This window comes from Vipera ursinii, assembly GCF_947247035.1.
Source record: "Vipera ursinii genome assembly, chromosome: 3".
Lineage (NCBI taxonomy): Eukaryota > Metazoa > Chordata > Lepidosauria > Squamata > Viperidae > Vipera > Vipera ursinii.
In genome coordinates, this window is record NC_139516.1 from 120,272,950 (window position 1) to 120,286,681 (window position 13,732).

Genomic DNA, 13,732 nt, shown 5'->3' on the forward strand with positions numbered 1-13,732 from the left:
AGTTATATCTAGGGACAAAGAATAATGATTCACGCTGCTCCAGTTTTGAAAACAGGAAAAGCCAGCCTCCTGCTATGAATAGAGCACATAGCCACCTGACCTGGCAGAAAGCAGAAATAAACCAAAAAATATTCTTCACATCCACATTTTCATATTTAACATAACACCGACAACATCAATCACCGATTAATGCACTCATGTACAGACCAGTAGTGGATGGATCAGGGGTCTATTTGGCAATATGCAGGATTAGAGAAAAGTAAATTGGGGCATCCAAGGCTTTTGAGAATTCACCATAGGACAGAAACAGACCTATGCAGAGATTTTGGAATGCTTTGCCCCAAGATTGATTGCATTAAATTTAATTGGCTGCTTTAAGACTAAACAGTGGGCTAGGCGATGTTTCAGCCAGGAAGGCTAGTGGTTGGTCTCTATTTGGGGATCTCAAGCATTTATAAAACTGTCAGTTCCTCTTCTCTTCAATTTTTTCTGTGATTCTTTAAAAATTCTATTTCATATAGAATAGATTCTCCAGAGTAGTGATGGGCAGTCTGAGTCTCCAAATTCAGCAACAGTGTTATCGTTTTTCTATGATTTTTAATTATGCAATAAAATTAAAACAGTTGTTTAAGCCTTAGGTTAGGTTAAAGCAACTTTTAAACTATATTTTTACAAAACCCAAAATATATTAGAACTGCTTGAATTTTAAAATGAGTAATTCAGTTCAAAGAAGATTGAACTTCACTTTGTGACCTGAATTTCCCAAATGAATCTCTGAATCTACTTGAGCTGTTAAATCACCTTAAAGGTAAAGGTAAAGGTTCCCCCGCACATACGTGCTAGTCGTTTCCGACTCTAGGGGCCGGTGCTCATCTCCGTTTCAAAGCCGAAGAGCCAGCGCTTGTCCGAGGACATCTCCGTGGTCATGTGGCCAGCATGACTAGACACCAAAGGCGCACAGAACACTGTTACCTTCCCACCGTAGTGGTCCCTATTTTTCTACTTGCATTTTTACATGCTTTCGAACTGCTAGGTTGGCAGAAGCTGGGACGAGTAACAGGTGCTCACTCTGTTATGCGGCACTCGGGATTCGACCCGCCAAACTGCCGACCTTCTGATCGACAAGCTCAGCGTCCTAACCCACTGAGCCACCGCGTCCCTTAAATCACCTTAGAGAGATTCAAAGACACTTTGGAGATTCAATGGCTTTGCAGAGTCTGGAACACTGTGAAGCTTTCTTTCCGTATATGGACAAAGCTGGAAGGTGTTATATGGTCTTTTTGGTGTAGATATGAGTAGCTGCCTATGAGAGCTGCTCTATTGTTAGTTCACAGTTTTTTGGACAAAATTTAAGCAGGCTGACCTGGAAGGAAAAAGAGGGGAAAGCAGCTATTCCTTCATATGAAAATCCTAGTTCTCTGAAACAGGAAGCCTTTGTGAGTTGTGGTGATAGTAACGTTTAGGTAGTGTAAATTTATTGTTAAGCCCAGTATAGACAAAGCAATAGAACAAATACAATATAAACCAATATTACTAAAATGCTACAATAATCAATACAAAAAAATTACTAATACCAGGATAGCCTTAATGTAAATATTAATTTAATAATAAGGGAGACAATTCTTTTGATTTCATAAAGCTCCTACAAAAATAAGTATTTGCAAGGGTTTTTTTAAACTTCAAGAGTTTGGACTCCAGACATAATTAAAGAGTGGATCCAGAGGGTAGGAACTAGATAGGAAAAAGCCTTGAAACATGGGGGGGTCATTTTTAATTCAAGGAAAAAGTAATTGCATGTGTTCTGTTCCCCCACCCTCAAGGTACAAACAAACAGACAAGCAGGTACTAAGCAAAAGGGTTAAGTCTTTATACAACAATATAATTGCTGTCCGATAAAGTTTTGGCAGCAAGCTACCCACAGTCAGCCAAAAATAAGCTAGTTATCTCAAACGTTCGCTGACATGAGATAACTGCCAACAAGTAAGTCCAAGAAAATCCAGGCAAACAAACCAAAATCAGAGATGAAGAAGCGTAGTCACAAAATCCAGACCAGGGTTCACACAGGTAGAGAAATCCAACAGACGTGACCAGAAGCAGTGTTGAATTAAATTGTTTGCCACAAAGTTCTGAGAGCAGCCACACCCCCTTTTGTACCTTATGGGGTGTGGCTCAATGACTCAGCTACTCTCTGGCCCTCCTACTCATCCTACATTGCTGCAAACGCTTGGCCCTGCGTCTTTCTCAAGGGTCTAGCCATGAGTCATCTTCACTAGACTGTATTTGCTGCAGCTGCTCGAGCTCCGTCCCAGCCTGGCCCCCAGCCTGGCTACTCCCAGGCTGCTCCTGTCGGCCTTCAGTTGGAGACGGAGGCCTTGCCAGAGAGGAGGGCCCCAGAGAGGGAGGCCTTGCCAGAGAGGAGGGTTCCAGAAAAGGAGGCTTTGCCAGTTCCTCCCCATCATCCTCAGAGTCCTCTTCCTTGGTTAGGACAGGTGCGGGGGTCGGGGCCACAACAGCATAACTGAGCCAAGGGCACAGAAACATGAATGGTGGTTCTTCAAATAACAGGGTGTTCTTCTGTGTAGAACAGATGGTCAGCATCAGCAGTTTGAATTGCCAAAGGTCCTGAAGATTCCTTTAATCTAGGGATTGGCAAAATAAAAACAAAAACAAAAAGCAAGCATTATAAGGGTGAATTAGGAATCACAAGCTACACTATTCTGGGTCTGAACCAAAAGGTGGAGATCAGCATCAAAAAAGCCAGCCAACAATCTCGTGTGGAATAATACCAAAGTATGAAGTAATGGAGTAACTGTTTCCAAAATAAGATACAAGGAAATTCTACTGATAATCCCAAGGTGGAATTTACACATTGCATAGTTCTATCAGTGAAAGTCTTTAAAGAAAGTTTTATATTAACAGGAACTCCCAAACAATGTCTTATACAATATACCTGCAGCTGATAGTCCTGTGTGGGGAGGGGGAATGGATATCTGTAAAAAAAAAGGGGGCAATGATGTGAGAAAACAATAAACTTGATCTTTCTCAAATTTTATTTAAAACAGTACGAACTCTTCCAAACAGAGATTCCAGTAATCGAGAGAAGACAATTCAGCATTATTGCAAGACAAAGACAGAAGAAAAAACTTAAGATGTCATTGCTGTGGATATGTTCATTATTATAACATGAATAGATGAAATTAGAGAACTTAATAAAGTACAAAGTTAACCTGAGAGTGTTCCCTGAGGATCACCCACAGATAAATGGAGGGGCTGAAAGTGAAAACATGCTTCAACTTTTTCTAGGAGCTCTTGGACATGCAGCCCATGCCAGTAGTCTCAAATTATAATCCCAAAGACAAAACTTCACCCTAATACCATTTCTAAGGGCAATCACTCACCTGCAATATTCCTCCTTTCTTCGGAACCTCCCCATGGACTGGATGATTACACAAGTGGAGTTTCCTTCCTAGATCCTTAAGAGTCCATAATGGTATGAAATGGGGAAAAAAATGAAAGATTGATATGATTATAGCTGCTCTTAGCACAGACATGTCAAACACAAGGCCCGGGGGCCGGATCCGGCCCACAAAGTGGTTTCATGTGGCCCGCGAAGCCATCCTGGAAACAGTGAGGGAACGGCCCCCATTGCCTTGGCCCTGTATACAGTATTTTGATCCTCCATTTCTGCTTTGTAATCTTCTAAAAATAAAGTTTAATGTTTTTTTGGGGGGAAATCCTACTTCCCTCCCTTAGCATGTTACCTCTGACAAGGTCAAACTTCATCAAACATCCAGTGTAAAAGAAAGATTTTCCTAAGAAGTACAGCCTTCAGCAGTGCAAGCCTGTTCTGGCTCCCTATTCCAGACCAACTTGTAAACTTCTATCCATAACAAATTTGACTATTAATCTGACCAACAACTTTTATGTTTTAGGTTTAATGAATGTGCAAAGACTATAATTGTGCTGGAAGAGTGGAACAATACTGTTACTGTTCCCACGTACAAAGGGAAAGATAACCAGAACAAATGCAAAAACAATAGGGTGATGACTTTGCTAATTGTGCCTGGGGCTGGTGCAGTGTTTGGCAGAATTCTGAGGTAACAAGGAGCTAAAGAGCAGGGCTCTGCAGAGCAGAGGCTTGCTGTTAAGCAGGACATTCAGAAATATTTGGATGCAAAAATATATTGGTTTGTTTATTCTGAATGAATTATAGAAGAAAAACTAATAAAGACTGACAATTTAGTATCCATTCATTTCTTTACTGACATAGAAAAAAAAGAGCGTGATAAAGTAAAAAAAAAAGCCTGAATAATGGAATGTTTTACATGAAATTGAAAGTACTGTAGGCTGCTAAATGATATAAGGGCAGGATTGTTGTTGTTGTTAGTTGCGAAGTGATGTCTGACCCATCGCAACCCCATGGACAACATTCCTCCAGGCCTTCCTGTCCTCTGCCGTCTTCTGGAGTCCATATAAGCTCACGCCTACTGCTTCAGTGACTCCATCCAGCCACCTCATTCTCTGTCGTCCCCTTCTTCTATTGCCCTCAATCTTTCCCAGCATTAGGCTCTTCTCCAGTGAGTCCTTCCTTCTCATTAGGTGGCCACAGTATTTGAGTTTTAGCTTCAGGATCTGGCCTTCTAAAGAGCAGTCAGGGTTGATCTCATCTAGGACTGACCAATTTGAACACCTTGCAGTCCAAGGGACTCGCAGGAGTCTTCTCAAGCACCATAGTTCAAAGGCCTCCATTCTTTGGCGCTCAGCCTTTCTTATAGTCCAACTTTCACAGCCATACATTGCAACTAGGAAGATCATAGCCTTGACTATACGCACTTTTGTTGGCAGGGTGATGTCTCTGCTTTTTAGTGTGCTGTCTAGATTTACCATGGCTTTCCTCCCCAGGAGCGTCTTTTAATTTCTTGGCTACAGTCCCCATCTGCAGTGATCTTGGAGCCCAGGAAAATAAAATCTGTCACTACCTCCATTTCTTCCCCATCTATTTGCCAGGAATTGAGAGGGCCAGATGCTATGACCTTAGTTTTCTTAATGTTACATTTCAAGCCCACTTTTGCACTCTCCTTCTTCACCTGCAGGATACAATGCTAATAAAACACACATGAGAATAAATGGCACGCTAGCAAATAGTTCAACATTGGACAAAATGTAAGAGAAAGTAATGGACTGTGCCCTTAATTGTTTAATATATGGATACACATATAATAAATGCTTACTGTGACATTAGATGTGTGTTGGTTAGGAATGGGAATATGTACTGTATGTACTTCTGTATGCAGATGCTGCAATCTTGTTAGATGAAAAACATGATTTCCACAAAATTTCAACTAAATTATAAGGTGCAACAAGAAGCATTGTTCTTGAATCCGAAGATTAATATATCAATTAAGGTAACTGTCTTTGGCACCTGGAACAAGTGTTATATATGAATGATGAATGCTTAAAGTAAGTAGACAAATGTTGATAGCAAGTACTGTATGTTAAAGGGGGTGTGGGGATGGATGTAGAAGTAAGATGGTAATCTAGGTGCAGCATCTGTCACATTACTGATCACAGGAGCTTATGTGGGTGATGTAATCAGCTTGGAGAGCAAAGCCTTCTTCACCTGTCCCACCCACTCCTCAATACAGAAATATGAAGGTATATAGGTAGGCAACCTCAGCTTTTTTATGATGCATGGACTTCAACTCCCAGAATTCCTGAGTCAGCTATGATGACTCAGGAATTCTGGGAGTTGAAGTCCATGAGTCATAAAAGTGCCGAGGTTGCCTACCCTTGGGTGCAGGTAAGAAAATACTGAGTGATAAATGATCTGCTAAAAGAAATGAACTTTTGTGAAAGAAAGTGAATGTGGTTGTCTATAACTCTAAGTTTCTGCCCATTTTGTTACGGTATATGAAAGTGAACAAAGTATGGTCTCTTTTGAACAAGTGAGATGGAGGAATGAGGGAAATTTCTTACTCCCTCTTTTTAAAAAAAATATTACGAAAAGATGTTCTTACTTTCCACTGGCTTTCCTCAAATGCCAGATATGCCACTTGCTCATTTGTGGCAGCGTGCTTTTGCTGCTTCTTATTGTGAGGGTTGCTAAGAAAAACGGCATGGCTGTTTAGCAAACTTGCCCTCTCCTGGGAAGCACTCCCCATCCATAGCTTCAGATGGGCAGTGTATATTGGCAAGGCTTGGCCCTTTGCGGGGATAGAATTGGCTGTGTCAGAGCCCTGGCTTGCTTGCAATAATTGTATTTAGTTAGCAGAGGCTGCAGAAGCAGGTGGCAATGAGATAGAATACCATAGAGACAAGACAGGCTGCAGGGAGAATGGCCTTTGTAGCCTTGCCATCACTCGATTCCTAAAAGCAGTAAACATTTGGGTCAATCCCTGTGTTAGTTTGACTTGTAATTTTTTTCATTCTAGAGAGGCTTAAACTTGCTCCAACTGGGCAGAATTTAAAAGTAAGGGTTGATCTCAGTGTATGTACCTAACTGGTCAGCTTTGAGCACATACGCAAGAGTGCTAAGAGATGAGTTAAAACTCCTAGTTAATTGGAAAGGATCAGCAACAAACTGTTGTGTTCCTTTTTTGTTTCCCAAGAACAAAGCTAAGGCATGCTAAAGAAGCTGAGCTGAGAATGAGAACCAAGCCCAAGGCCATCTTAGCTATGCCACCCCAATGGTTGAAGATTTAATACAATGACCCAATTTAGGAATATCCAAAACCAAGTCCAGGAACACCGCATTCCTCCTCTGGACCACAATAAAACTCCTCTTGGACCATCACATGGTTCTCCTGAACACTTTGAAATCCTAGAATAATAAGATTCATTGGCTGACTACTCATGCCTGTGTCAGGTCTTCCTACCGGTTAACCTTTTCCCTCAATATTTTTCAGATATGGAAGTGGATTTAAATGGAAAAGTAAAATTTTCCTTTTTAAAAAATCTTGCCCCTCCCTCTCTTTTTGAATAGGTTGTGGTACTGAGGCCATCAGAATTTAATCTTTCCTCATCATTGCAAAGAACTCTTCTATGAAGCTACCAAGTCTCTTTCTTTTCTGTTTCCTGGGAAGCAAAACCAAGGAATGGGCTGGAAAGTAAATTGACTAGCATTGCATAGTTGCAGGACAACCAGTAAAGAACTGCTTTTTTTTCTATCCTACCTTCCCTTCTAAATGACAATTACCCATTCTTTAATTTGCTTATGGCTAACCAAGAATGTGTTATTGTTAGTTGCGAAGTCGTGTCCAACCCATCGTGACCCTATGGACAATGTTCCTCCAGGCCTTCCTGTCCTCTACCATCTTCTGGAGTCCATTTAAGCTCACGCCTACTGCTTCAGTGACTCCATCCAGCCACCTTATTCTCTGTCGTCCCCTTCTTCTATTGCCCTCGATCTTTCCCAGCATTAGGCTCTTCTCCAGTGAGTCCTTCCTTCTCATTAGGTGGCCAAAGTATTTGAGTTTTAGCTTCAGGATCTGGCCTTCTAAAGAGCAGTCAGGATTGATCTCCTCTAGGACTGACCGGTTTGATCGCCTTGCAGTCCAAGGGACTCGCAGGAGTCTTCTCCAGTACCATAGTTCAAAGGCTTCAATTCTTTGGCAAACCAAGAATACCTTGGCCTAATTTGAATTATTCTGCTATTTTTCTGTCCTTGGCTGATAAAACAACAACTTTTTAATGGGCTTAGACTAGAACAGAAATAGTAATATAAACATATACATATATAATCGTATTATGGAAGTTAGTAAATGGCAATTCCCATATCCTAGATCGGTGTTTTTTCAAGTATGCTCCTAGGATTTCTGGTGGCCCCCAAGACCCCTCAGGGGTCCTCAACATAGGAATTATTTGCCATTCTATGTTGAAAAATTATACAACATTAAAATCCCATCAAACAATTCTGAGAAGCAATAGTGGCAGCAAATGCATCTCTTTTAATTTTTTTACTGTAAATATTGATAATTATAATCCATACAAACCAAAGCTGTTTTGTGGTCCTCCACATTTTTAAAAGTGAGATGGGGGCCTGAGAGAAAAGAAGTTTAAGAAACACTGTCCTAGATGATATAATGAGCCATTAGATCCCATGGAGGGTACATTAGTATGCCAGGGTCTTGTCAAAAAAGCAAAGCTTCATAACTTTCTGTTATGAATTTTCTGTTCTCTCTCAGCAAATTTTGCTATGGTGACTTAGGAATTTAATTAATAAAGAATGAATTAGCTTTATCCATGACTGATATCAAATGATGTTTTAAGTTCCGAATAGTATTTTATACAGAATTTGAAATTTAAATCACTAAAAAGAGGCTGTCATGATCTCAGCATTATCCAACAAAATAAAAAAATATAGCATAACCAATTCTCAAGGTCAGGACTATTTATCCTGTCAAAAGACTCATTCTCTGACATTATCAGGTCTTTTTTCATTAAAAGGCATCCAAATTGATGTCTTCATAAATGCATATAATTTATAGTTCTACAATACCTACCAACGGGCCTTTGAAAAGTGAACCAACATTTGAAGAACAGGCATGTATTTCCAAGAGTGTTCATGCATCTAAAATTTAAGCAATGACAAAAAGAGTAGTCTATCAACAGCATGAAAGTAAAATAAAAGTAAAGTAAAAATCCTGATTAAATACTGTATATTCATTTCTCCACTGCAAACATTGTGTAAGGATCCACTTTAAAACCTCATCCCAAGAAAGCAGGACTCTTGGAACACTTTCATTCCAAAGGAACTTTTATTAGGAGAAGCTGACAGCAGCCATAGTAGGCAGGATCTGAGGGTTTCCCGCAGATCAATAGGTTAAAGGAGCATCAAGCAAACCCAACCCCAATAGTTCATCTGGTCAGTTCAAATGAGCCAATAGTCCGCTGTGGGAATGGAGCTGATAATGGAGTCCATTCCCATGCCTGTGAAGATGTTGTTGAGTCTTCGTACCTTTCTCTTCCGCAGCGAGAGATAATCCAGATGGCTGGAGGCACATTCCTTTGTCACCCCAGGTTATCATCAAGGGGAAACAGTTCAAAGAGCAAGCAGATAGAAAAGTCAGAGAGGATAAATTGTAGCTAAGCAAAAGGAGAAATAATGCATTCCATAGGGCCTCCCCCCTCCCCCTCAGGAGAATGAGAGAACCCACAGAAAGAAGCCAGAAAGGGACAAAACCAACCCCCCTGTTGTGATTCCTCACCAGCCGGTGGATCCGGCAGCTGAATCTGAAGACTCAGATGAGGAGGAGGGGCCTGGAGTGACATTGGAGTCTGAGAAAGGGTCTGAGGAGCACCAAGACTCACAGTCAGATGAGCCTGGTCCCTCTACTCATGCTCAGGCAGAGACACAGCAGTTTTGGGAGCCTGAGTTGGGCAACGATGAGGAACAGCTGGGGCCAATCCCAGTGGATGCACAGAGAGGAGAGGTGAGCAAGACAGAGGAAGGCAGTGGGGCGGCTCCAGAGGCAAAAGAAAAGTCATGAAGAAGTCACACCCTGGCTGGACTATAGAAGGGGGAGTGTGGGAGGTGCTGGTTGCCAAAGGCAACCATTCACACTGCGGCTTTGTGTTTTATTGATTAGGTTGTTTGCCTCCGAAGTCTTGGACATTGAGCCAGGTGTGTAAAAATAAAAAGGGGTTTGTTTTTCTTGTGGGTACTGCCTGGTTCCATGAAGAGGGGTTTACTCCTCATGAGTAAAGCAGTTGAGCAAGTACTTGTGTAGGCTGGGCCAAAACACCAACAAGGAAATGGGTTTTGACATGCCGCCCCCCTTAAAAAAAAAGAAAGATCCACCTGTAGAAACATAAAATAAAGAGAGATAAAAACAAGGATTAGTCTGGTTTATCTGGATATGAAGCATGACACTAAGTAATTTAGGGGCTCTAACATGATGGATTTTGGCTTGTGCTCAGGTGGTGACTTGCACTACCAGATTAAACAAGCACCCCTTTATATAGGTGCTCCCAGAAGACATCGTTTATTAATTGCATGAACACCATAGGGGCCCCTTGAAGTCCAAAAAGCAAAACTTTGAATTGGAAACACCCTAAGGGGCAGTTGAACACCATTTTCCATTCATCCCCTTCTTTAATCCTGATTCTGTAATATGCCTCTCTTAAGTCCAGTTTCAAAAACATTTTTCCTTTCGATAAGCACGCTAGCATGTCTTTCATCAGAGGGAGGGGGTAAAGGTTGCTTTCTCTCAGTGCATTGAGAGATCTGTAATCTATGCAGAGATGAAGAGACCCATCTTTCTTTTCATGAAATAATATGGAGGCGCGGTTTTGGGCTTCACCGGTTGAATAAATCCCCTCTCCAGAGTTTTGTCTATGAACTTTTGTAATTCCTCTAGTTCCCGTGGGATCATGGAGTACATTTTTGGCTTAGGTAATTTTGCCCCCAGGAGTATTTCCATAGCACAGTCCGTGGGATGGGTGGGGGGCAATTCATCAGATCTCCCTTCACTGAACACTTCAGCTAGATCCCAATATTCCCCTGGTATGCTTTCCAACTCCTTCTCCCCCACTGTTCTGCACTGTCAGGAGCCCCCCCCTCTTTTTTACCTCAGTCGGGACTTTTGCCTCCACTTCCCCTTTTGGGAATCTCAGCTCTCCTGTCCTCCCTTCCACCCTCAGTTCCATTTGGTTAGCCACAAAATACCCAATATGAGTGGGCATTCCATTCCAGGGGTCATCACAAACGTTAGAGTCTCTACATGATCCCCTACAGTGAGTTGGATGGGTAACATGGCAAGAGTGGCTGGTATCCCCCCATCTAATTGACCAAACAAAATCAGTTTCTTCAGCCTCCTCACTGGAATCCCTAAATTCCCCACCAGGGTTGGTCTTATTAGACAGCGAGTGCAGCCAGAGTCTATCAGAGCTCTAAGTGCAACTTTCTCCAGCATCCCTGGGCTAAACACTTCTATGGTCCTGGTGAGGGGTTCGTCTTCTGAGTTGTCCTCTGAGGAATCGGAGGATCCTCCTGGTTGGATTGAAGTTCCTCCTGTCTGGCCTGATGGAGCTGGGAACTTGATAACCTTCATGCTTTTCCTAGCAGTTTCCTTCAGTTTCAATGGAGTTTTCCAGGACTTCCTCCCAGCAGCTTGGTCAGGTTTCTGGACGGGGTTTTTTGAGTGACACTCAGCAGCACGGTGCCCATCCTTCCTCCATTTGAAGCAGCCCATTGTCCTCAGGGTGGTAGGGGCCTGTTTTGCTAGTTCTCAGAGTGGCTCCACTGGTGACTTTCCCCAGGATCTCCCCTCAAGTCATTGCCTTCTGACACAATCGATCTCTGCTTCCTTGGCAAAGATGTACCAGTCCTGGAGCAGGTCAGGATCTCCCTGAGAGATGCAAGCATAATACAGGTAATCGTTTAGGTCATATTTGAAATGACCTACTAGGATATCCTCCACCCAGTTCAGCGTGCTGGCTAGGGCTCGGAATTCCTGCGTGTATTCAGCTACGGGTCATCGCCCTTATCTTTACAGTTTTTATGCGTTCCCACGCTTTCCGGTCGGCCAAGGGGTCTTCAAACTGTTGCTGGAGAGCTGCCATGAATTGGTTGAAATTTTGCAGCTCTGTGGCATCGACATTATGGAGATCCACCACCCATTCAGCTGCGTTTCCATCTAGGGCCGTCTGATTCAGCCGCTATTGCTGGGTATTTCATGGCCATATTCTTCAGTGTAGTTTAGGACTTGAGCCAAGAAAAACCGCAACTGACACGGCTCTCTGCTATACCTCACCCCCAGTGGAGGGAACTTTCTGATGGTTTGATGTCCTCTCCATCTCCTGGTTCAGTGTCTGTCACCGTCTGCTGGTGCAGCTTGCCCAGGGATGGCTGTGGTGGTTGCTGCCTCCATGGTGCCAGCAGAAAGTCCTGGGATTGCTGCCTCAACCCTGCCTTCATCTGTCCCCTCAGCTGAGCCTGGGTTAGCGGTACCCCGGCATGGGTCGGCTTTCTCTTCAGGGAATCGAAGGTGACTCTCAGCATATCAATAGCTTGCTCTAGGAACTGGATGGAATGGGGTGGCCAGTCGTCTTCATCTCCATTGAGTTGAAGTGACCTCTCCATCTCGACTTTCAAACCTGGCTGGTGACTGCTGTGTTTGAGGGTCACCTTCCTGGCTTTCTTCTCCTAGTCTTCCTTCTTCCCAATGCCCATTGACCTCCTTGGTTTGTCTCAGCATTCAGCAACCACTACCTCATCCAAGGAGCTCGAGGACTGAGAGCTGTATCTGCTGGGGCCTGCCTGGTGGGAAAAATCCCCCCCAAGGCAGGTTCTTCCCTTTCCAGGTTGATTTCAAACGTTGTTTGTGCAGTCCCATGGTAAGGGACAGAACCAACCCCTCCTCCCAACAAGGAAATGGGTTCTGACACATTGTTTCCCACAAATTTCACTACTATTCATTATAGCAAAGCTGTAGAGCTTCTTTGGTCCATTGGTTCAAAAGCTGTGTTCGGTAGCAGAGCCTCTGTTTTGAAATTGGAGGAGGCCAAGTTAATTCATGTGCCTTCCAGATATATTTGCAGATGAAGATGACCTTAGTCTGAAATCTCTACTGACAATTACTGGAGAGAGGAACAGGCGAACTCTGCCCCCACAAAACTCCCTTTGTGGATTCCAACATTCCAAGATTCAACCATAGAATTCTGACAACAAAAAGACCCATTTCTACTGGTGTTTTGGTACCCAAGGACCATCAGACTAGATATGGTAACAATCCTACTTGTTGTTACCAGTCACCATACTTGCAAAAAATGGCCAAAGGAATCATTTTAAACACATTTTTTTTAAAAAAATCCCTATATAAAAGATTGAAATAGGAATTTAAAAAAACAAAAACAGTTAGAATGTCTTACCAGGAACACACATTTAAAATCTGGCATGTTGTTTTATGGTAGCCAAATGCTTTTCCTCTGAACATTTACATTAAGAAACAGAATATTATAGCTCAGCAACAACACCCAAAGTAATAGTTACTATTCCAAATTCTACATTGTAAAACCTATAAGAAATCCACTCTCTCATCAAGAGGGTAAAAGATGAATCAAAACCTCAGCAACAAGTCACTTGGTATCATCTGCAAATTTAATAGTTCCCTTTCTATCCCCTCATCTAAATTATTTATGAAAATGTTGAAGAATACTGGGCTTGGGACAGAACTTTGCAGTACTCCATTGCATGCTTCCCTCCATTTAGATGTAGTTCCATTGAGGATTACACATTGAGTATGGCTGGTCAGCCAGTTGTGAATTCATATAGTGGTAATGCTGTCTATCCCACACTTTTCTGTCTTATCAAGAAGTAGATTGCGGTCTATTATGTCAAAAGCCTTATTGAAGTCTAAAATATCTTTGTCCGCAGTATTTCCCTGATCCACTAATTAGTCACTTTGTCAAAGAAAGCAGTAAGGTTTGTCTGGCATGATCTATATTTTAACAAACCCATGTTAATATCTAGTAATAGCTTTGCTCATTTCTAGCTGCTTGCAAATCCTATTTGCTGGTATTCTGTTTTAGTTATGTGTCCTTTCCATTTTTTATACTTCTCCTTTTTGTTTTTCAGTTTTATCTGCAGTCTCTTGCTTTTCTTTCTCAGTGGTATTGTGTTATAGTCGGCTTTTGTAATCTCATGTTCTGTACCAGCCTGCTACCGGCCCTGCAGAAAAGGCAGTGACAACCCCTCCACAAACGGCAAGAGGCTGGAATACACTTGCCAAAT